The sequence below is a fragment of the Pseudophryne corroboree genome, chromosome 7 (assembly GCF_028390025.1).
Source record: "Pseudophryne corroboree isolate aPseCor3 chromosome 7, aPseCor3.hap2, whole genome shotgun sequence".
Lineage (NCBI taxonomy): Eukaryota > Metazoa > Chordata > Amphibia > Anura > Myobatrachidae > Pseudophryne > Pseudophryne corroboree.
This window is the reverse complement of record NC_086450.1, coordinates 41,085,593-41,110,273: the sequence shown is the minus strand read 5'-3', so window position 1 is coordinate 41,110,273 and position 24,681 is coordinate 41,085,593. Positions and strand designations below refer to the sequence as shown.

The window sequence follows — 24,681 nt, the reverse complement described above, 5'->3', positions numbered from 1 at the left end:
GACTCGAGCCCGAAGTACAAGTCAATCAGCTTCTAACTGAAATTTGTCAAATACAGCCTGCAACATGGCAGTTAGGAGCTGATTGGTTAGCACTTTGGGTCTATGTACTAAGTCAGCCAATCATCTCCTGTCTGTCATGTCACAGGCTGTGTTTGAAAAATGACAGTTATGAGGTGATTGGCTGGTACTTTATCTCCATAAACTTTATCTCTTTCCAAGGCTTAGGACCCTAGTCAATAATCAGTTGCAGATTCTGCTAAAAAAAAGCAGAATCTGCTACTGATTAAATAAATTGCATGCCAGGGGCCGCCCAGCGCAGGGCAAGACACTCCAGCATGCTAATTGGCGCAGCCACTGATGCGATTGCAAAACAATTGCGATCACATAGCTAAGTCAGAAATTAGGGTTGGACCGTTGCCATTTTTCGTGTGACATCGCACGACCACCCCCACCAAAAACTATCTGGACACGCCTCCATTATCCGGATAACGCCCCCGCAACGCTGCGTCGATGCCAACCGATTGCTGTCAATCAAATTGCGATCACATCTTTAAGGGATGCGGCGATCGCAATGCGGAAATCCACGCTGGGATGCGGACTTTGCGCGTGCGCAGATGGACGAAAATCGTCCGGCTGTGATTTTTGCAAATTAGCGCTGGAAGCTGAATGAGGGCTTTAGTACATAGGCTCCTTTTATCTCTATCAACTTTATCTCTCCCTTTATTTCACTTTATAACATTATCAGTATCTGTGTGTTGGGGGGGGATTTAAAAGCCACGTAGTAGTAACAGAACTGTAAAACAAGTGATAAAAAAAACGACTGGCCCAGGTCCGAGTTGGGAATGAAAAGATGGACAAGTCTCAGAAATACGATTCTCCGATGAAAGTATTTTCAAGTGGGTCTAAAAGCTGGGCAGCCCTCCCACGGCCCTGGACTAATTGACAATGTGGGGGTGGTCATCCCAATTTGCTGTCTGGGTTCTTGGACGTTTGCATATCTACACAAGATCATATTCACAGAGTGATGAGAGTATGTTCCTTGTGGTAATCTCCTAGTTACCCAGATCTATCCACGGCTTTCATTTTTCCCGTTCTAAATTAAAGTGGAGATAGAGAAAAATACCAACCAATTAGATTCTGCCATGTTGCAGGCTGTGTTAGCTAGGAGCTGATTGGCTGGTACTTTATCTCCATACACATTATCTCTCTCCACGCTTTGATAAATCTCCCACTGTATATGATATTTTATTTACCTTAGTGTGTGTTTCTAAACCCACTCTGCCACAAAACATAACTTGGACACTAATAAAAGTTGACAAACGACTCAGACATAGACTAGAAGAGGATATAAATAGAGTAATAAATATATATTTGATTAATAATGACCTGATAATAGTTACAAGACAGTCAGAAAAGTACAGTTCCCATGTGAAACTATATCCAGATGAGATGAAGGACTAGGCGGTCTTTCTGTGGCAACGAAGCAAATATCAATATGAGGAAGGTCATCCCAGTTTCCGGCTAGCCAGATCTGACCTCTTCTGACGGCACCTCACTCTGTCCATAGGTGCAGGAGCGTGGGTCTCTTCCCGATTTATGTGTGTGGTCATGTTACCATTGATGTTGTCATCAGTACCTTTCCATCGATGACAGGAAACAGCAATGGAAAACCATTGATACTGTAGTATGAACCGTCGGTGGACCAATCAGAGAAGGAGGGCAGGACCAAGCAATGTGCTACAGGGAAAAGAAAAACGTTTGGTGCATCAGCATTGGAACTCATCGATGGTGCAGAAACATTGGAGCTCTACCTCTGGTAGCAACACTTTGCCCATGGGAAATTAACCATTGATGTTTGCTATACAATTTTCTCTAATACACCAAGGGTTAAATGTAATAGCGTGAGAGTTTCAAAAACTGAGAGATTTGGTAAGGTTTTGCAGGGTTTTTTTTTAAAGTGGCAATCATTTACACAGCAAGATCAACCTGGTTTTGCAGTGTAAATGATTGCCACTTTAAAAAAAAAAAAGAAAAATCTTGCCAAATCTCTCACTTTCTGAAACTCTCACTCTATTACATTTGGCCCCATGTATTTTTGGAAAAATAGGTGTACTTATTTACCTGATTTCAGCTTTTTCTATTTAACAACTGTTTTCATCTGAATTACTGTTTGCTTAACATTGTATAAAAAAAAAAGATGGTTTTAAGCAATGGCTGATGAGCAAAATCTGTTTGGAGGGTTTATACGCTCATCTTCTCCTTTGACTAATGTGCAAGTGTGCGATCACATGTGTAGCAGAGGTGCACAAACAGATTTTGTGCAGTCTCTGCGCAGCCCAGGACTTACTCAGCCGCTGCGATCACATCAGCCTGTTTGGGACCAGATTTGACGTCAGACACCCTCCCTTCAAACGCTTGGACACGCCTGCATTTTTCCAGACACTCCCTGAAAACGGTCTGTTGACACCCACATATGCCCTCTTCCTGTCAATCTCCTTGCGAACACCCGTGCGAATGGATCCTTCGCACAAACCCGTCGCTCACCGGCGACCCCCTTTGCAGCTGTGTGATGCGTCTGCGCAGTGCGGTGCATACGCATGCGCAGTTCGGATCTGATTGCCCGCTGTGCGAAAACGCACAGCAGCGATCAGATCTAAATTACCCCCTTTATACGCAGCTTTGTTAAAAGAAGCATTTACAGTGTGGAAGCCAACCAAACGTTTGACACTTCATCAATATCTGCTTATACGGTGAATTCATTGGACTATTGGGAGATACTCTTAGTTGTCACTTTTTGTTCCATCTGTAACTGATCCAATCAGGGGCATCTCTAGAGAGGAGGAGACCCATGTGCAGACTCCATGTGTGGGCTGACTCTTCTCCCGTAGCCGTTGCGCCGCTGCAAGCGCTCTGAGCGCTGTAGACTCTGGCACAGTGCCAGAGTCTACAGCGCATGCGCAGGACTCCCGAAAAATGGCCGCACTGTGCCAGAGTCTCTAGCGGTCAGTGCGCTAGCAGTGGTGCGACGGCTACGGGAGAGGAGGGGGCCCACACACGGTCAACAATGGACTCTGGAAAGGTACGTATAGGAGGAATGCACCCATTATAGAAACGCCAATGGATCCAATCCAATGAGTTAGAGTTTGATATGCTGCATTAAATAGGGCATGAAGGTAAAGGACCAGAATATTGGTACACGTTTTGCATTCAGCCACCATGAAGCCATCCTGGCTTTTGTAGTTGATTAATCTGTACAGAGGGCCTAACTCAGATCTGATCACAGCAGCAAATTTGTTAGGTAATGGGCAAAACCATGTGCACTGCAGGGGGGGCAGATATAACATTTGCAGAGAGAGTAAGATTTGGGTGGGTTATATTGTTTCTGTGCAGGGTAAATACTGGCTGCTTTATTTTTACGCTGCAATTAAGATTTCAGTTTGAACACACCCCACCCAAATCTATCTCTCTCTGCACATGTTATATCTGCCTCCCCTGCAGTGCACATGGTTTTTGCCCATTAGCTAACAAATTTGCTGCTGCAATCAGGTCTGAATTAGCCGCAATGTCCGCCGGGGTAATTTCAGTATTACGTTGTTCAGATGCAGAGGCGTCACCGGGTGTGCACCCCTGATCTCCTGCCGCGATCACGGCAAAAAAGGGTGTGTGGTTTTACAGTTAGGGGGCGTGGCTTCACGGAGATCCTGGAATCGTCACACTGGGGGCGTGCCCAGCATTTCCGGAGATGCTGGGCTTCCCCCAGAGGCGGTCTCAGTGCGATTTTGCCTCCTCTGCTATGACAGGAGCCGGGTGCTGTAGCAGAATTTCACACTGCAGCACCTGACTCCTGTCACTGCGGAGGAGCTGACATTTGGTGTCACACCCGGGTGCGGGCCGCACCCCCCGCACCCACCTTGTGACGCCACTGTCAGATGCCTGAGGTGTCATTTTAGGGTGGTTTGCCTCTACAGAAAAATGTAATAATTGCCAGCTCTTGGCACAGGAGTCGGCTGTTAGATGGCTGTCGGAGATTTTGATCAATTCTGGACTTTTCTTTAAATCTATACAGAAACACTGTAGGGAATTTGTGCAGCATTACCTCTGTCACCAGACCTGACATGACTACCACAGTGTTAATCTTATGTAGAAGTCTTGAAGCCAAGCCAGATGAATTGGAATGATGTGAAAAGGGTCATATGTTATTTAAAGGGAACCAGGTATTTTCAAGTAGAGCTTTCATCAATAGACAAATGCAAACTAATCGGATATTTAACTGTGGCTTGGACTGGAGACTCATCTGGTAGAGGGGTAGATGTATTTAGCCTTGGAGAGAGATAAAGTACCACCCAATCAGCTTTTAGGTGCCATGTTACAGGCTGTGGTGTCTATTTATGAAGGCTTGGAGAGAGCTGAAGTGGACTGAGATAAACCATTGAGCTCCTAACTGTCATTTTTCAAACACAACCTGTGTAACATGACAGTTAGGAGCTGATTGGCCGGTACTTTATCTCACTCCACTTTATCTCTCTCCCAGACTTAGGCCCTCATTCAGAGTTGTTTGCTCGCTAGCTACTTTTAGCAGTATTGCACACGCTAGGCCGCCGCCCTCTGGGAGTGTATCTTTGCTTAGCAGAATTGCGAACGAAAGATTAGCAGAATTGCGAATAGAAAATTCTTAGCAGTTTCTGAGTAGCTCGAGACTTACTCCTACACTGCGATCAGCTCAGCCCGTTTCGTTCCTGGTTTGACGTTACAAACACGCCCTGCATTCGGCCAGCCACTCCCCCGTTTCTCCAGACACTCAAGTGTTTTATCCTGGCACGCCTGCGTTTTTTCGCACACTCCCAGAAAACGGTCAGTTTCCGCCCAGAAACACCCACTTCCTGTCAATCACACTCCGATCACTTCAACGATGAAAATTCTTCGTTCGGACGTGAGTAAATCTACTAAGTTTTGTGCTAAAATACTTAGCGCATGCGCACTGCGTACCATGCGCATGCGCATTTTTGCCTTAATCGCTCCGTTGCGAAAATCGGCAACGAGCGAACAACTTAGAATGACCCCCTTAGTACATAGACCCCTGTGTTTGAGAAGTGACAGTTAGAAGCTGATTAGTTGGTACTTTATCTCTCTCCACTTTATCAATGTCCTCCAATGGATATTTTATTCATTCAGCTGAAGACCACTTACCTGGACTAGCAGAAAAGCAATTGTCTCTAACCCTTTCTTCAACAGCGGGAGAATATTTTGCAGCAGTACAAGTATGTCAAGAAGTTATATTGTGGAGGCACCCGTTAGCTGACCTGGCAGGCAGAATCAGAGGACAACCAAGGATGTCCGTCACTGGAACAGACAGAACGAGTTAACCCAAGAACCAAGCATAATGATGTATGTGACTTATAGTACTGTCAAACTGAGGACGTAATTGTAGACATCTTTAGAAAGCCTTCCTGAAGACATCATAAGCTATCAACAAAAATGGGTTTAATGAACTATGGGGGACATTTACTAAGCAGTGATAAGAGCGTAGAAGTGAGCCAGTGGAGAAGTGTCCCCATCAACCAATCAGCAGCTCTGTATAATTTTATAGTATGCAAATTATAGATGTTACTTCAGTGCTGATTGGTTGCCATTGGCAACTTCTCCACTGGCTCACTTCTCCACTCTTATCACTGCTTAGTAGATATACTCCCAACTGAGGCTTAGGGGGACAACAACAGCTATAGGTTACTATAACTTCAGAAACTATACGGATATACCGTAGGTGGCGCTGCATCTTAAGTTGTCGCTATGCAGTCTCTCTTTGCTGTGATAGAGAGCTCTCTTCTAGAATCTACTTGATAGAAATCCGTGTTATTAATCTTACATGTACATGTAAAATTTTGAAGTGGAAACATATGCATAATATCATTTATAAAGCAAAATCTCACTTCTGCTGTGTAGTAAAATAATAAAACTTCACACTGTGAATACAGTGATATAATAATGGATATTTTGTTGCAACCGGAGAAGACTAATGTGTAGGATGTTACAATTGTAACAAAAGCAAACACAGACCGTATGGGCAATGGGTGTGGTTCGTTTTATCGACAGTATCTAGGTCGACAATGTTTAGGTCGACCACTATAGGTCGACAGTCACTAGGTCGACATGGATGGAAGGTCGACAGGGTTTCTAGGTCGACATGTGCTAGGTCGACAGGTCTAAAGGTCGACATGAGGATTTTATTTTTTTTTGTGTCGTTTTCTTCGTAGAGTGACCGGGTTCCCAAATTAGTGCACCGCGTCTCCATGGCTCGCTTCGCTCGCCATGCTTCGGGCATGGTGCCTTCGCTTCGCTCGGCACACTTTACCGTTCCAATCGCAGTCCACGTGGATCGTTAAGTATGAAAAAATCCCCCCCCCCCAAAAAATGTGAAAAACTCATGTCGACCTTTAGACCTGTCGACCTAGCACATGTCGACCTAGAAACCCTGTCGACCTTCCATCCATGTCGACCTAGTGACTGTCGACCTATAGTGGTCGACCTAAACATTGTCGACCTAGACACTGTCGATCTTCAGACCGGATCCCATGGGCAATCCAAACACTTATAAGGAGAAAAGGTTCACAGTAAACAACATCAGCCAGAGATTTTTATATTTTTTATTATTACTTTCTGTTTTTCAATCACACTATATTTTAATATTTCACAATCTTTTTCGGGAATAATTTTAATGCATATCAATAAAGACATGTAATATTAACATTTCATTTGGTTCCAGTGTGCGCCCAGTAAAATGTTTCTCTTGCTTCTTTTTGTTCACAGCGAAGTTTATCCCATAATATTTCCTGTTTCATGCCTGAAAAAAGAACCATACTCTGCATCAGTATTGCACATACTAGGAATAGTAATACCCCGCTACACTCAGTATATCAGCAGTGTCGGTGACCCTCACAAACTAAAACCCTTTTTACACTAAAATCCCAGGTCTGACCCAGAATTTGGAACATGGTTCCAAGCCGGGTCAGACCCGGGACTCCCCCCTTTTACACCGCAGTGCCGGTCCAGGATATTCCTGGATTGGCACCGTTTACACTGCACCCAGATGCAGTGTCTTGTGGGCCGGCGCTTAGAGATGATGACATCTCCAATCACCGGGAAACCCTGCAGATCGGGACTCGGGTGTCACGTTGGGGGTAAGCCCAGCAATCTGGAAGCTGCTGTGCTGCCACCAGCCTCCAACGCTTCCGGGCACCAGACACGGCGCTGCTGTCTGAATAGCCTCAGGTACTGCATGCGCCGTGACCCCAGCCTCCCGACCGCCAGCTGGACAATGGCAGACCGGCTTACCCATTTACGCCGCCTCCTACCCCGGGTATTACCCGTGTACAACCCTGCTTGCAAGCCGGGTTGGATTCCTGGGAAAATAGACCCAGGGTTTTGGAGAAGGACCCTTTTACACTGCCTGCATTTCATGCACTCCCGTGCAAAATCCCGGGATATTTCAGGCGGTGTAAAAGGGGTATAAATGTACAAGCAGCGATGCAGTGTCCCCACACATAGAGCCTAATTCAGAACTGATTGCTAGGCAGCGATTTTTGCATTCCTGCGATCAGATAGTCGCCACCCACAGGGGGAGGGTATTTTAGCTGTGCAAGTGTGCGATCGCATGTGTAGCAGAGCTGTACAAACTGATTTTGTGCAGTCTCTGCTAGAGATGAGCGGGTTCGGTTTCTCTGAATCCGAACCCGCCAGAACTTCATGTTTTTTTTCACGGGTCCGAGCGACTCGGATCTTCCCGCCTTGCTCGGTTAACCCGAGCGCGCCCGAACGTCATCATGACGCTGTCGGATTCTCGCGAGGCTCGGATTCTATCGCGAGACTCGGATTCTATATAAGGAGCCGCGCGTCGCCGCCATTTTCACACGTGCATTGAGATTGATAGGGAGAGGACGTGGCTGGCGTCCTCTCCGTTTAGAATAGATTAGAGAGACACTTGATTTACTAATTTTGGGGAGCATTAGGAGTACTCAGTAGTGTACAGTGCAGAGTTTTGCTGATAGTGACCAGTGACCACCAGTTTTATTTATAATCCGTTCTCTGCCTGAAAAAAGCGATACACAGCACACAGTGACTCAGTCACATACCATATCTGTGTGCACACACATACCATATCTGTGTGCACTGCTCAGGCTCAGGCCAGTGTGCTGCATCATCTATTATCTATATATAATATTATATATATCTGTCTGACTGCTCAGCTCACACAGCTTATAATTGTGGGGGAGACTGGGGAGCACTACTGCAGTGCCAGTTATAGGTTATAGCAGGAGCCAGGAGTACATAATATATTATATAGTGAGTGACCACCAGACACACAGTGCAGTTTATTTAATATATCCGTTCTCTGCCTGAAAAAAGCGATACACACAGTGACTCAGTCAGTCACATACCATATCTGTGTGCACTGCTCAGGCTCAGGCCAGTGTGCTGCATCATCTATATATATTATATATCTGTCTGACTGCTCAGCTCACACAGCTTATAATTGTGGGGGAGACTGGGGAGCACTACTGCAGTGCCAGTTATAGGTTATAGCAGGAGCCAGGAGTACATAATATTATATTAAAATTAAACAGTGCACACTTTTGCTGCAGGAGTGCCACTGCCAGTGTGACTAGTGACCAGTGACCTGACCACCAGTATATATAATATTAGTAGTATACTATCTCTTTATCAACCAGTCTATATTAGCAGCAGACACAGTACAGTGCGGTAGTTCACGGCTGTGGCTACCTCTGTGTCGGCACTCGGCAGCCCGTCCATAATTGTATATACCACCTAACCGTGGTTTTTTTTTCTTTCTTTATACATACATACTAGTTACGAGTATACTATCTCTTTATCAACCAGTCTATATATTAGCAGCAGACACAGTACAGTGCGGTAGTTCACGGCTGTGGCTACCTCTGTGTCGGCACTCGGCAGCCCGTCCATAATTGTATATACCACCTAACCGTGGTTTTTTTTTCTTTCTTTATACATACATACTAGTTACGAGTATACTATCTCTTTATCAACCAGTCTATATATTAGCAGCAGACACAGTACAGTGCGGTAGTTCACGGCTGTGGCTACCTCTGTGTCGGCACTCGGCAGCCCGTCCATAATTGTATATACCACCTAACCGTGGTTTTTTTTTCTTTCTTTATACATACATACTAGTTACGAGTATACTATCTCTTTATCAACCAGTCTATATATTAGCAGCAGACACAGTACAGTGCGGTAGTTCACGGCTGTGGCTACCTCTGTGTCGGCACTCGGCAGCCCGTCCATAATTGTATATACCACCTAACCGTGGTTTTTTTTTCTTTCTTTATACATACATACTAGTTACGAGTATACTATCTCTTTATCAACCAGTCTATATATTAGCAGCAGACACAGTACAGTGCGGTAGTTCACGGCTGTGGCTACCTCTGTGTCGGCACTCGGCAGCCCGTCCATAATTGTATATACCACCTAACCGTGGTTTTTTTTTCTTTCTTTATACATACATACTAGTTACGAGTATACTATCTCTTTATCAACCAGTCTATATATTAGCAGCAGACACAGTACAGTGCGGTAGTTCACGGCTGTGGCTACCTCTGTGTCGGCACTCGGCAGCCCGTCCATAATTGTATATACCACCTAACCGTGGTTTTTTTTTCTTTCTTTATACATACATACTAGTTACGAGTATACTATCTCTTTATCAACCAGTCTATATTAGCAGCAGACACAGTACAGTGCGGTAGTTCACGGCTGTGGCTACCTCTGTGTCGGCACTCGGCAGCCCGTCCATAATTGTATATACCACCTAACCGTGGTTTTTTTTTCTTTCTTTATACATACATACTAGTTACGAGTATACTATCTCTTTATCAACCAGTCTATATATTAGCAGCAGACACAGTACAGTGCGGTAGTTCACGGCTGTGGCTACCTCTGTGTCGGCACTCGGCAGCCCGTCCATAATTGTATATACCACCTAACCGTGGTTTTTTTTTCTTTCTTTATACATACATACTAGTTACGAGTATACTATCTCTTTATCAACCAGTCTATATTAGCAGCAGACACAGTACAGTGCGGTAGTTCACGGCTGTGGCTACCTCTGTGTCGGCACTCGGCAGCCCGTCCATAATTGTATATACCACCTAACCGTGGTTTTTTTTTCTTTCTTTATACATACATACTAGTTACGAGTATACTATCTCTTTATCAACCAGTCTATATATTAGCAGCAGACACAGTACAGTGCGGTAGTTCACGGCTGTGGCTACCTCTGTGTCGGCACTCGGCAGCCCGTCCATAATTGTATATACCACCTAACCGTGGTTTTTTTTTCTTTCTTTATACATACATACTAGTTACGAGTATACTATCTCTTTATCAACCAGTCTATATATTAGCAGCAGACACAGTACAGTGCGGTAGTTCACGGCTGTGGCTACCTCTGTGTCGGCACTCGGCAGCCCGTCCATAATTGTATATACCACCTAACCGTGGTTTTTTTTTCTTTCTTTATACATACATACTAGTTACGAGTATACTATCTCTTTATCAACCAGTCTATATATTAGCAGCAGACACAGTACAGTGCGGTAGTTCACGGCTGTGCCTACCTCTGTGTCGGCACTCGGCAGCCCGTCCATAATTGTATATACCACCTAACCGTGGTTTTTTTTTCTTTCTTTATACATACATACTAGTTACGAGTATACTATCTCTTTATCAACCAGTCTATATATTAGCAGCAGACACAGTACAGTGCGGTAGTTCACGGCTGTGGCTACCTCTGTGTCGGCACTCGGCAGCCCGTCCATAATTGTATACTAGTATCCAATCCATCCATCTCCATTGTTTACCTGAGGTGCCTTTTAGTTGTGCCTATTAAAATATGGAGAACAAAAATGTTGAGGTTCCAAAATTAGGGAAAGATCAAGATCCACTTCCACCTCGTGCTGAAGCTGCTGCCACTAGTCATGGCCGAGACGATGAAATGCCAGCAACGTCGTCTGCCAAGGCCGATGCCCAATGGCATAGTACAGAGCATGTCAAAACCAAAACACCAAATATCAGTAAAAAAAGGACTCCAAAACCTAAAATAAAATTGTCGGAGGAGAAGCGTAAACTTGCCAATATGCCATTTACCACACGGAGTGGCAAGGAACGGCTGAGGCCCTGGCCTATGTTCATGGCTAGTGGTTCAGCTTCACATGAGGATGGAAGCACTCAGCCTCTCGCTAGAAAACTGAAAAGACTCAAGCTGGCAAAAGCACCGCAAAGAACTGTGCGTTCTTTGAAATCCCAAATCCACAAGGAGAGTCCAATTGTGTCGGTTGCGATGCCTGACCTTCCCAACACGGGACGTGAAGAGCATGTGCCTTCCACCATTTGCACGCCCCCTGCAAGTGCTGGAAGGAGCACCCGCAGTCCAGTTCCTGATAGTCAGATTGAAGATGTCAGTGTTGAAGTACACCAGGATGAGGAGGATATGGGTGTTGCTGGCGCTGGGGAGGAAATTGACCAGGAGGATTCTGATGGTGAGGTGGTTTGTTTAAGTCAGGCACCCGGGGAGACACCTGTTGTCCGTGGGAGGAATATGGCCGTTGACATGCCAGGTGAAAATACCAAAAAAATCAGCTCTTCGGTGTGGAGGTATTTCACCAGAAATGCGGACAACAGGTGTCAAGCCGTGTGTTCCCTTTGTCAAGCTGTAATAAGTAGGGGTAAGGACGTTAACCACCTCGGAACATCCTCCCTTATACGTCACCTGCAGCGCATTCATAATAAGTCAGTGACAAGTTCAAAAACTTTGGGTGACAGCGGAAGCAGTCCACTGACCAGTAAATCCCTTCCTCTTGTAACCAAGCTCACGCAAACCACCCCACCAACTCCCTCAGTGTCAATTTCCTCCTTCCCCAGGAATGCCAATAGTCCTGCAGGCCATGTCACTGGCAATTCTGACGAGTCCTCTCCTGCCTGGGATTCCTCCGATGCATCCTTGCGTGTAACGCCTACTGCTGCTGGCGCTGCTGTTGTTGCCGCTGGGAGTCGATGGTCATCCCAGAGGGGAAGTCGTAAGCCCACTTGTACTACTTCCAGTAAGCAATTGACTGTTCAACAGTCCTTTGCGAGGAAGATGAAATATCACAGCAGTCATCCTACTGCAAAGCGGATAACTGAGTCCTTGACAACTATGTTGGTGTTAGACGTGCGTCCGGTATCCGCCGTTAGTTCACAGGGAACTAGACAATTTATTGAGGCAGTGTGCCCCCGTTACCAAATACCATCTAGGTTCCACTTCTCTAGGCAGGCGATACCGAGAATGTACACGGACGTCAGAAAAAGACTCACCAGTGTCCTAAAAAATGCAGTTGTACCCAATGTCCACTTAACCACGGACATGTGGACAAGTGGAGCAGGGCAGGGTCAGGACTATATGACTGTGACAGCCCACTGGGTAGATGTATGGACTCCCGCCGCAAGAACAGCAGCGGCGGCACCAGTAGCAGCATCTCGCAAACGCCAACTCTTTCCTAGGCAGGCTACGCTTTGTATCACCGCTTTCCAGAATACGCACACAGCTGAAAACCTCTTACGGCAACTGAGGAAGATCATCGCGGAATGGCTTACCCCAATTGGACTCTCCTGTGGATTTGTGGCATCGGACAACGCCAGCAATATTGTGTGTGCATTAAATATGGGCAAATTCCAGCACGTCCCATGTTTTGCACATACCTTGAATTTGGTGGTGCAGAATTTTTTTAAAAACGACAGGGGCGTGCAAGAGATGCTGTCGGTGGCCAGAAAAATTGCGGGACACTTTCGGCGTACAGGCACCACGTACAGAAGACTGGAGCACCACCAAAAACTACTGAACCTGCCCTGCCATCATCTGAAGCAAGAAGTGGTAACGAGGTGGAATTCAACCCTCTATATGCTTCAGAGGTTGGAGGAGCAGCAAAAGGCCATTCAAGCCTATACAATTGAGCACGATATAGTAGGTGGAATGCACCTGTCTCAAGTGCAGTGGAGAATGATTTCAACGTTGTGCAAGGTTCTGATGCCCTTTGAACTTGCCACACGTGAAGTCAGTTCAGACACTGCCAGCCTGAGTCAGGTCATTCCCCTCATCAGGCTTTTGCAGAAGAAGCTGGAGGCATTGAAGAAGGAGCTAAAAGGGAGCGATTCCGCTAGGCATGTGGGACTTGTGGATGCAGCCCTTAATTCGCTTAACAAGGATTCACGGGTGGTCAATCTGTTGAAATCAGAGCACTAAATTTTGGCCACCGTGCTCGATCCTAGATTTAAAGCCTACCTTGGATCTCTCTTTCCGGCAGACACAGGTCTGCTGGGGTTGAAAGACCTGCTGGTGACAAAATTGTCAAGTCAAGCGGAACGCGACCTGTCAACATCTCCTCCTTCACATTCTCCCGCAACTGGGGGTGCGAGGAAAAGGCTCAGAATTCCGAGCCCACCCGCTGGCGGTGATGCAGGGCAGTCTGGAGCGACTGCTGATGCTGACATCTGGTCCGGACTGAAGGACCTGACAACGATTACGGACATGTCGTCTACTGTCACTGCATATGATTCTCTCAACATTGATAGAATGGTGGAGGATTATATGAGTGACCGCATCCAAGTAGGCACGTCACACAGTCCGTACTTATACTGGCAGGAAAAAGAGGCAATTTGGAGGCCCTTGCACAAACTGGCTTTATTCTACCTAAGTTGCCCTCCCACAAGTGTGTACTCCGAAAGAGTGTTTAGTGCCGCCGCTCACCTTGTCAGCAATCGGCGTACGAGGTTACATCCAGAAAATGTGGAGAAGATGATGTTCATTAAAATGAATTATAATCAATTCCTCCGCGGAGACATTGACCAGCAGCAATTGCCTCCACAAAGTACACAGGGAGCTGAGATGGTGGATTCCAGTGGGGACGAATTGATAATCTGTGAGGAGGGGGATGTACACGGTGATATATCGGAGGGTGAAGATGAGGTGGACATCTTGCCTCTGTAGAGCCAGTTTGTGCAAGGAGAGATTAATTGCTTCTTTTTTGGGGGGGGGTCCAAACCAACCCGTCATATCAGTCACAGTCGTGTGGCAGACCCTGTCACTGAAATGATGGGTTGGTTAAAGTGTGCATGTCCTGTTTTGTTTACACAACATAAGGGTGGGTGGGAGGGCCCAAGGACAATTCCATCTTGCACCTCTTTTTTCTTTTCTTTTTCTTTGCATCATGTGCTGATTGGGGAGGGTTTTTTGGAAGGGACATCCTGCGTGACACTGCAGTGCCACTCCTAGATGGGCCCGGTGTTTGTGTCGGCCACTAGGGTCGCTAATCTTACTCACACAGTCAGCTACCTCATTGCGCCTCTTTTTTTCTTTGCGTCATGTGCTGTTTGGGGAGGGTTTTTTGGAAGGGACATCCTGCGTGACACTGCAGTGCCACTCCTAGATGGGCCCGGTGTTTGTGTTGGCCACTAGGGTCGCTAATCTTACTCACACAGTCAGCTACCTCATTGCGCCTCTTTTTTTCTTTGCGTCATGTGCTGTTTGGGGAGGGTTTTTTGGAAGGGACATCCTGCGTGACACTGCAGTGCCACTCCTAGATGGGCCCGGTGTTTGTGTCGGCCACTAGGGTCGCTAATCTTACTCACACAGCTACCTCATTGCGCCTCTTTTTTTCTTTGCGTCATGTGCTGTTTGGGGAGGGTTTTTTGGAAGGGACATCCTGCGTGACACTGCAGTGCCACTCCTAGATGGGCCCGGTGTTTGTGTCGGCCACTAGGGTCGCTAATCTTACTCACACAGCTACCTCATTGCGCCTCTTTTTTTCTTTGCGTCATGTGCTGTTTGGGGAGGGTTTTTTGGAAGGGCCATCCTGCGTGACACTGCAGTGCCACTCCTAGATGGGCACGGTGTTTGTGTCGGCCACTAGGGTCGCTAATCTTACTCACACAGCTACCTCATTGCGCCTCTTTTTTTCTTTGCGTCATGTGCTGTTTGGGGAGGGTTTTTTGGAAGGGCCATCCTGCGTGACACTGCAGTGCCACTCCTAGATGGGCCCGGTGTTTGTGTCGGCCACTAGGGTCGCTAATCTTACTCACACAGCTACCTCATTGCGCCTCTTTTTTTCTTTGCGTCATGTGCTGTTTGGGGAGGGTTTTTTGGAAGGGACATCCTGCGTGACACTGCAGTGCCACTCCTAGATGGGCCCGGTGTTTGTGTCGGCCACTAGGGTCGCTTATCTTACTCACACAGCGACCTCGGTGCAAATTTTAGGACTAAAAATAATATTGTGAGGTGTGAGGTATTCAGAATAGACTGAAAATGAGTGTAAATTATGGTTTTTGAGGTTAATAATACTTTGGGATCAAAATGACCCCCAAATTCTATGATTTAAGCTGTTTTTTAGTGTTTTTTGAAAAAAACACCCGAATCCAAAACACACCCGAATCCGACAAAAAAAATTCGGTGAGGTTTTGCCAAAACGCGGTCGAACCCAAAACACGGCCGCGGAACCGAACCCAAAACCAAAACACAAAACCCGAAAAATTTCAGGCGCTCATCTCTAGTCTCTGCGCAGCCCAGGACTTACTCAGCCACTGCGATCACAACTGCCTGTTCGGGACCAGACAGACACGACCTGAAAACAGTCAATTGACACCCACAAACACCCTCTTCCTGTCAATCTCCTTGCGAACGGCCGTGCAAATAGATCCTTTGCACAAACCTATCGCTGACCGGTGATCCCCTTTGCAGCTGTGCGAGGCACCAGCGCAGTGCAGTGCATACACATGGGCAGTTCGGATCTGATTGTCCACTGTGGGGGTTGGCAGCAAATACTAAGTATCTCCCGAATGTAAGAAGGAGGGACCGCAGCAGGTATCTACGATTTCCCCTGCGATCCCTTCATATCCACCGACAGCTGCATCCATAGCCAGATTAAGGGGCAATGCTGGGCATACTGTACCCCGGGCCCCCCTTTGTCAGGGGGCCCCCGGCCAGAGCACACTGACATCACTAGCTTTCCCTCTTAAGCAGCAGCAGAATCAGCAGCCAGAATGTGAGCAGGACCGAATGCAGTGAAGGCAGAGACACAGGAGTATCATGTTTCATGAGTTACTGAAAGAGCTTTCTGACCAGAGGATAGGAGGGTGGAGAGAGGTGTAAGTGACCCAGGGATCCCAGCTTCTCCTCTTCCCTGCTGGGGTGTCTGAGTCTTGTGTAAACTGTTATGCAACTAAACCATTTGGGTCTAGAGATAGAGACACACACAGAGAGTCCTCCTGAGTCCTGTCCCAGTGTGTAAGTAACACAGAGGCTGCTGTTATTCTTGCATGTGACAAGTTAAATTATTTTTCTATGTGTATTTTAAGGTTAAGGTGTCTTTGTTCCAATACAAGAAAAATGTATATAATAGTTGTCTTTCAATTAAGTGGAGCTATAAACAGTACCCAGGCATTATTAAACTATTAGTTTAAAACTAATATACATCATTGGTTTAAATTTAATATACACAATCCATACCTCCCAACATGACCCATTCCAGGAGGGACAACATACTCTCTACCTGGACTTCCTTCTTGATTTAGGATTGCAATCACCTGTTTTGAAACACCTTTCTTATCAATTAAATAGTTCAACACAGGTGACGGCAATCATATATTAAGTGGGAAGTCCAGGCAGAGAGCATTTAGTCCCTCCTGGAATAGGACATGTTGGGAGGTATGCACAATCTAATATACACCCCCCCCCCCCCCACACACCTTCCACCGGGGCCCCGTGACGCCTCTGGCCCCAAGCACCCTCAAGGCTTAATCCGGCCTTGGCTGCATCCCCCATAAGTATCTATGGAGAATGCCAATGAAGATGGCATTAGCCCATTGTAGCCTATGGGCTACAGATCACATTTCTAGCCGGTGGAGAGTTCCCACAGAAGCCTCCCCAGAAGTGGCCTTTGTGCTTGTGCAGTTTAGCTGAGCATGCACAGAAGCCCGGGTAGCCCTCGCAGCACATCGCAGGAATCTGCATGTCCCTGCATCTGCTGGATGATACATTACGCCATTAGGATCACATATTGCAACGCAACCCTGGGTGGTAAGTTACTGCTTAGATCCTATTGAATATGCGATCCATGATAAGTGGCCCCCTTAAACTTCTCCAGTTTATCCAGTGCCGTCTTAACAGCAGTGTAGGCCCCTGGGCACAGCAATGCACTGGGCCCCCTAACCATCCTCCAGCGGTAGGTGTGGGGGGTGCTATCAACGGGCGGTAGGAGGTGTTCTATCTTCCGCTCAGCATGTAGGACCTGGAGCAGTAATTTCTGCTAATTACTCCTTTACTGCACAGATGGTGGAAGATGGGGCGGGAGAGAGAACACTAAACTGTAGAAGAGGCATTGGGCTGAATGAAGGGGCCCCGGTACATGACTTCCAGGGTGGTAGGGGGGGGGGTGTGATACGCAGGGGAGGGGTGGATAGTGGAGTGGGCTTAATATTCATCATTTTCTGGTGGGAGGGCAGCTTGCTTGGCTGCAGATATCTCATGTTCCTGGAAAAAGATTTCTTAGCTTTGAATGTGATAAAAAACTAGACCTTTCAGGAGGTACTGGGGACTTGGTGATCAGAGTTCAGGATCCAGAACAATCTACCGGTGAAAATATAAAACTGCATACCAGATGTGTGGAGCTGGAGCAGGGACCAGCTACTTGAAGGCTTATATTTCCGGTTCTGGGCACAGTAGAGTCAAGCTGCCAGTGTCCACTGAAAGGGAAGGGGTCCCATATTTTGGAGAGTCCCCTCAGAAAAGCTATAAGTCAGACAGAACCCAAGATATCTGGCTGGGAAGAGCAATTAACAGTCTTAGATGGGGACCACTGCTTCGAAGTTAGATATCTCTGGTTCCCCATGGCCGATTTTCAAAAATCTGGTACCCCTGGAAAGAGGGGACCCTCAGCTACCAGCCTAGGGCCCTTAGACTCCTGGAGCCCTTGGGCAAGAGCCCATTGAGCCCATACGAAAAGACGGCCCTGAGTTTATCTCCTCTGATACCACTTGGTTTAAGCTAATTGTTTCTCACATTAATCATTATACATATCATTATATGAACACTTTAGCGTCTTCTGCTTTAGTCATGCCTGTGACTTTATGCTAGTGCTAATATTAGCCCTTTCCCTAGTGTACAAGTGTGCGTCTGATGGTGCAAGGACTGGGGCTCTGAGCATCTATAGAGTATTACTATTTGGTGCAGATTGGGTACAAAATTCCGGCAGTCAGGATCCCGACGGCCAGAATTCTGACACATCCCGGTAAGTATATTTAGCTATTTGCAGAATCACAGCTGCGATAATATGCAAATACCAGTATCAGCCTTCCCTTCACCAGTGGTTCTAGACACAGCACTCTCGACGCACCATCATGTGCATCATTGTGACTGCACCCATCCTATGGCCTATTGTGCGTACACTCAGGTTAACGCATACGCCGTAGGGGTTATCAGGATTTTCTGCACATGCGTAAGTAGTCGTTTAACTACATGGACATCGGCATTGCCAGTGGCACACGCAGGATTTCTAGAGGTGGGTTTCCAAAAGCAATGCACAACTTCCCAGTCTGCGGAACAAGTGTGGAGCAAGTGCTGTATTCTGTGGGAGCAGTAGAAGAACGTAGTACTGACCGAGGACATTAATGTATACATTGGTCTTTTTATACACTGGATAGTGTACGGAATGCAGTATTAATTAACGCTATAGATGGTCTACAGCAGTGATTGCTAACCTTGAGACTCCAGCTGTTGTTGATCTACACATCCCAGCATGCCCTGCATCAGTTTTAGCATGGCCAAATAGCAAAACTGTGGCATGGCATGCTGGGATGTGTAGTTCTACAGCAGCTGGAGAGACGCAGGTTGCAGACCCATGGTCTATAGCAGTGATCTCCAACCCGTAGCTCACGAGCTACCGGTAGCTCGCCGTAGTATTTTCGGTAGCTCACAGAGCGCACGGGCTTGGGCAGTCACTGGCACTCCTCCTCCCTTCATTTTTAATATCGTGCCAGCCGTCAGCCAATCAGAACTCGTGGACCGGCAGTGGCGGCACCTGATTGGCTGCTGGACCGCAAGTTTTGATTGTCTCACTTACCGGCACCATATTTTAAATGCCCGCTGCCGCCGGAGACTCTGTCACCCTCATCGCAGCCGCTCTCCAGACTTCACAGGAGAGGCGCGCGCTGCGCTCTCCTCCCCTTCCGTCCCTCATACAGGAAGAGCAGCATCGGCGGCAGTAGAAGAAGCCAGCAAGGGTTAGCACTGTGTGGGGCACTGTATCGGACACTGCGGGGGGAAGGGGGGGGGGCATTTTATCTGGCGCTGCAGGGAGGCATTTTATATGGCACTGCGGGGGGAATAGTATCTGGCACTGGTGGGGGCATTGTATCTGGCATTGCTATAGGGCATTATTTGTGTATCTGGCACTACGCGGGGGGCATTACTTGTAGTTGTGAGATCACACCCACTTTTGTGAGACCACACCCACTTTCGCAGGAACGCACGCGCATTGGGGGGAGGGGGTAGCTCCTTCAGAGGTTTTATTTTCTGAAAGTAGCTCACACCCCAATTAAGGTTGGAGACCACTGGTCTATAGTCTGTATCAAACATATTTAACTAATATAATAAGATAAGTGGTCAGGAAAAGGTTAAACATACTATAATAAATAAATACACAAACATAATAGAACCAGTACTGCACTTTCTAAGCTCACATTCTCCCACCTCATGGTAAGGCTCCTGTCTCTTCTTCCTTGTAGCTACTCTCTGGTCCAGTGCACTGATTAAGGACTTAGATCCACACACACAGCAAACTTGGTAGAAGAAGCTGCTACCACTGGGCCTGTGCAGCAGCTCTGCTCTGTCCCTTAAACTGCGTGATGTGGTGGCAGCTCAATCGTATCCTATACAATTGCTATTGGCATAATTTGAGCCACTTGCCAAGAGGAGGGGGTCTCTGGGCAACCAAACCCCCCCCCATACCCCCTCCCCCTTGTGTTTGCCTATGACTGCGTGCTATTTTCGTGCACCTCCACATCAGGCTCCTTGTGTGGTCACAGCACTGACCCCAATGAACTGTATTGTATCAATGGAGATCATTTTTATGATTCTGCTGCTACCAGCCTAAGCTATGAGAGATGTCTCTGGGGAAGAGCTATGCAATTTTTTCATTTCAATTATTTGGTTAAGAGCTTTTTTTTTTTACACCAAGAAGTCTGTACTGATTTTAAACCAGCCCTTTGGGAGCAGCAATAGGATGCGGTCAATATCCCAGCAGTCAGGATTTCAACAGTCAGAATGCTGGCGGTCACAATCCAGTAAGGGTTGGGCACTAGGGGGTGGGTTAGGGTTAGGCTGCAGGGAGGGTGGGGTGGTTAGTTTAGGCCGTGGGGTTGATGGTTAGAGTTAGGTTATGGGAGGGGGAGCTTAGGGTTAGACTGCAGGAAGGGACAGTTAGGGTTAGGCTGCGGAAAGGAAAGATAGATTTATGCTGCTGGGTGGGGGAGCATTTAGGGTTAGGCTGTGGGGAGGGGAGGTTAGGGTTAGGCTGTGGGGAGGGGATGGTTAGGGTTAGGCTGCGGGAGGGGAGGTTAGGGTTAGGCTGTGGGGAGGGGATGGTTAGGGTTAGGCTGCTGGAGATGGAGGTTAGGGATAGGCTGCGAGAGGGGGAGGTTAGGCTTAGGCACTATGGGAAGGCTAGAGTAAACTGCGGGGGTGGGGGAGGTTAGGATTAGGCTGTGGGAGGGGCTGGTTAGAGTTAGGCTGCTGGAGATGGAGGTTAGGGATTGGCTGCAGGAGGGGTGGGTTAGGGTTAGGCTGCTGGAGGGGGAGGTTAGTGTTAATCTGTAGAAAAGAAAGTTAGGGTTAGGCTGCGGGGTAGAGGGTAGTTAGGGTTAGGCTGTGAAAGGGGGAGGTTAGGGTTAGGCACTAGGGGAAGGCTAGAGTTAGGCTGCGGGGAGGGGAAATTTAGGGTTAGACTGCAGAAGATGGAGGTTAGGGTTAGGCTGCGGGGTGGGGGGAAATTAGGGTTAGGCTGTGGGATAGGATGGTTAGGGTTAGGCTGTGAAAGGGGGAGGTTAGGGTTAGGCACCAGGGGAAGGCTAGAGTTAGGCTGCGGGGAGGGGGAATTTAGGGTTAGGCTGCAGAAGATGGAGGTTAGGGTTAGGCTGCGGTAAGGGTGGGTTAGGGTTAAGGCCCATACACACTGGACGATTTTGAGCTGAAAGCAGATCACTCTTAGTGTATTGAGCTGCTTTCAGCTCAAAACCGCCCAGTGTGTAATGTGTATGCCCCGGCGATGAGCGCGGATGCGCAGCCCCGCTTCATGAACGGTAGGGTGAATGGCTTTTCATAGCGTCCTGCTGTGGAAAGCCGTTCACCCCCGCTGACATCGCTGGGCAGGGGGGAAAATTGCTCAGTGTGTATGGACCTTTAGGCTGTGGGAGATGGAGGCTAGGTTAGGCTGCAGGAAGGGTGGGTTAGGGTTAAGGTGAGAGGGGGAGTTTAGGATTAGGCTGTGGGATGGGATGATTAGGATTAGGCTGCGGATGGTGTAGGTAAGGGTTAGGCTGCAGGAGGAGTTGGTTAGGTTTAGGGGATATTGTCATTAGGTCGACCACTGTTGGTCGACATGCATTAAGTTGACATGGACACTAGGTTGACATGGACACTAGGTCGACATGTAATATGTCGACATAGGAAAAAGTCGACATGCATTTTTCACATTAAAAAAAAATGTTTTGAACTTTTTCAGATTTTCCGATCTACATGGACTACGACTGGGAATAGTAGCCTGTGCTGAGCGCAGCAGTAGCGGAGTGAGGCACCTTGCCCGAAGCATGGTGATCAAAGCGAGCCATGTGAGGGGATGCGGTGCACTAATTGGGGTTCCCGGTCACTTTACGAAGAAAACAACGCCAAAAAAAGTTTAAAAAAACCCTAATTTCGACCTTTTTCCATGTCGATCTTGTTCATGTCGACCTAATGACTGTGTCGACCTAGTCACTGTCGACCAATAGTGGTCAACCTAGTAACTGTCAGCCTAATGCATGTCGACCCTATGACCCATACCCAGGTTTAGGATTATGGGCAGAGGTAGGGTGAAGATACCAGGGGCCATCGCGATTCTGGCTGTCTTGATTCCGCTGTCTTTTGACTGTCAAGGTTTCGCACTGGCCAGGCATATATGCTACTGAAAACAGGAGATTAAGGAGGACATTTACTAAGCAGTGATAAGAGAGAAGAAGAGAGCCAGTGGAGAAGTTGCCCATGGCAACCAATCGGCACTGAAGTAACATCTATAATTTGCATACTATAGAATGATACAGAGCTGCTGATTGGTTGATGGGGCCACTTCTCCACGGGCTCACTTCTCCGTTCTTATCACTGCTTAGTAAATGTCCCCCTAACTCCTGCTATGAGAAGAGCACTTGTATATGTATATATACCCAACGGAATATGGGGAACAATTAGCAAGTAAGGGAGACCCAAAAATATATTAATAATCAAGTTATGTTATGAAATATATTAATGGCATCTCAATCCATCCAACAATAAAGCATTAGAATAAATAACATTTCTCGCTTACAATTGCACCACATTTTGCGACATTTAGCTGCATACAGTATCCATGGGTGTGGATCATTGGGTCAACAGTAACTAGGTCGACAGTCATTAGTTAACATGGAAAAATGCCGACATGAGGGGTTTTTAGGTTTTTTTTTGTGTTGTTTTCTTCGTCAAGTGACCGGGAACTCCAATTAGTGAACCGTGTCCTCTCGTTTCGGGCAAGGTGCCTCGCTCTGCTACCGCGGCGCTCGGCACAGGTTACTGTTCCCAATCGCAGTCCTCGTTGATCGGAAAGTATGAAAAACTTTAAAAAATGGGAATTTTTTTTGAAAAACTCATGTTGAACTTTTCATGTGTCGACCTTTGCCATGTTATCATAGTGACCAAGTCGACCTAATGACCATGTCAATCTAATACATGTCAACCAATAGTGGTGGACCTAATGAGTGTCGACCCAAGTGTTCTCGACCTAAAGACCGGATACCCATACGTCGACTTAAAGTCTCCATACAGTTTCCAACTGACTTCTCTCTATACCACAGGTTCTCAAACTCGGTCCTCAGGACCCCACACAGTGCATGTTTTGCAGGTCTCCTCACAGAATCACAAGTGACATAATTAGCTCCACCTGTGGACCTTTTAAAATGTGTCAGTGAGTAATTAATACACCTGTGCACATGCTGGGATACCTGCAAAACATGCGGTGTGTGGGGTCCTGAGGACCGAGTTTGCAGACCTGTGCTCTATACAGTCTCCATACCGTTATAAGTTTTTATCTCCATTGTAATCATTACTTAAATTATAATGGTCTAGTTAAATAATAATAGTAATAATACATGTAGCCTCGGTGCCTCTACATCAGACAGTTCATGCGGCTTGTAGGGTTCTCTGGATCCAGCCGAAGCCATAAAGATGCCAAAGGTGTTTTCTAAATATAAAGCCTTTCCCTGCACGGATTTACAAGGACATGAATCATGGCTGTGATTGCTGTGCACATATTAATGCTAAGCAGCTGGGCCCTACAGCCCTATTTAAGTGTCACATATTGTCCCAAAGTCACCAGAAAATGTTCTACCAGAGTGGAAGGAACTGGGGCTCTTACTGATCTTTCCTTTCATCTGGAGAGAGAAAGAGAGAGAGAGAGAGAGAGAGAGAGAGATGTGGTCGGGCAAGCGGAGGGGGTCCTCATTAAACAGGACTGGCAGCAGGATGCACTGGGGGGCTCTCTTTATAACATAATAGAGGGTTAGAATAATATTCTGCATTGTATCTCTATGACTAGCTGCAGCAGTTACACAACGACAGGTGCATCGCTCCAGAAATATTTTATTGATGCGAAGTTAAATGGCTCAGGGAATATGTTAACAAGACAGCTGTGGGAAACCCACTGGTGTTATATAGCTGATCCCCTGTCTATTCTCACATGCACATATTATTTATATATCTAATGCACACACACTGACACAGCTATAGATTTAGATATCTAGGCAGTCGCACGTCCCTGGCCACACAGGTGTTGCGACAGTCGCACCTCTTTTTAGTGCATTGTAGCAAGAATCTGCACGGGCAATGGTCTGCAGGGGTCTCCTCCAGCGCTTGCATTGTGGTGAAGGCTAAGCTCCCTCTGATCAGTGACCAGGGAACTTCAGCTCCGGGTGAAAATGTAATTAATATACAAAGCAGAGAGGATGGGGCCCGTGCGTACTGTACATTCTCTATGAAACAGGAGGAGGTGAGAAGGACGACTTGCCATATACGTCTGCTTTTATTTTTAAACCCCAGGGGCCGCTCTCTCTGCTTCATCAACACTTTTCTGCAAATGAAAGGAAGAGAATTGGGGGGGTGGGGGTCGGTGGGTGCAAAGTATGTGCAAAGGGGAGGGGGAGGGGAAGAAAAAATGGGTAGAGCAATTTCTGTACCCCACTCCTTGGAGGGCAACATTCCAGTGAAATCCCATCTGCTGGGAAGACCTTGGTGCCTATGCCAGGAGAGGAGGGGTAGGGGGATTTTGTGATTTACACTTTGGG

The 24,681-nt window shown here is 47.0% G+C and overlaps 1 long non-coding RNA gene across 1 annotated transcript; it reads right to left on the bottom strand.

Moving 5' to 3' along the window:
• Nucleotides 1-1,391: 1,391 nt before the first annotated feature.
• On the bottom strand, nt 1,392-24,358 carry LOC134944481 (uncharacterized). The gene is made up of 4 exons (XR_010181864.1): nt 24,186-24,358; nt 6,744-6,838; nt 5,188-5,340; nt 1,392-1,737 (listed from the first exon to the last, which is right to left on the bottom strand). It is a non-coding gene; the product is annotated as an uncharacterized LOC134944481 (long non-coding RNA).
• Nucleotides 24,359-24,681: the final 323 nt, after the last annotated feature.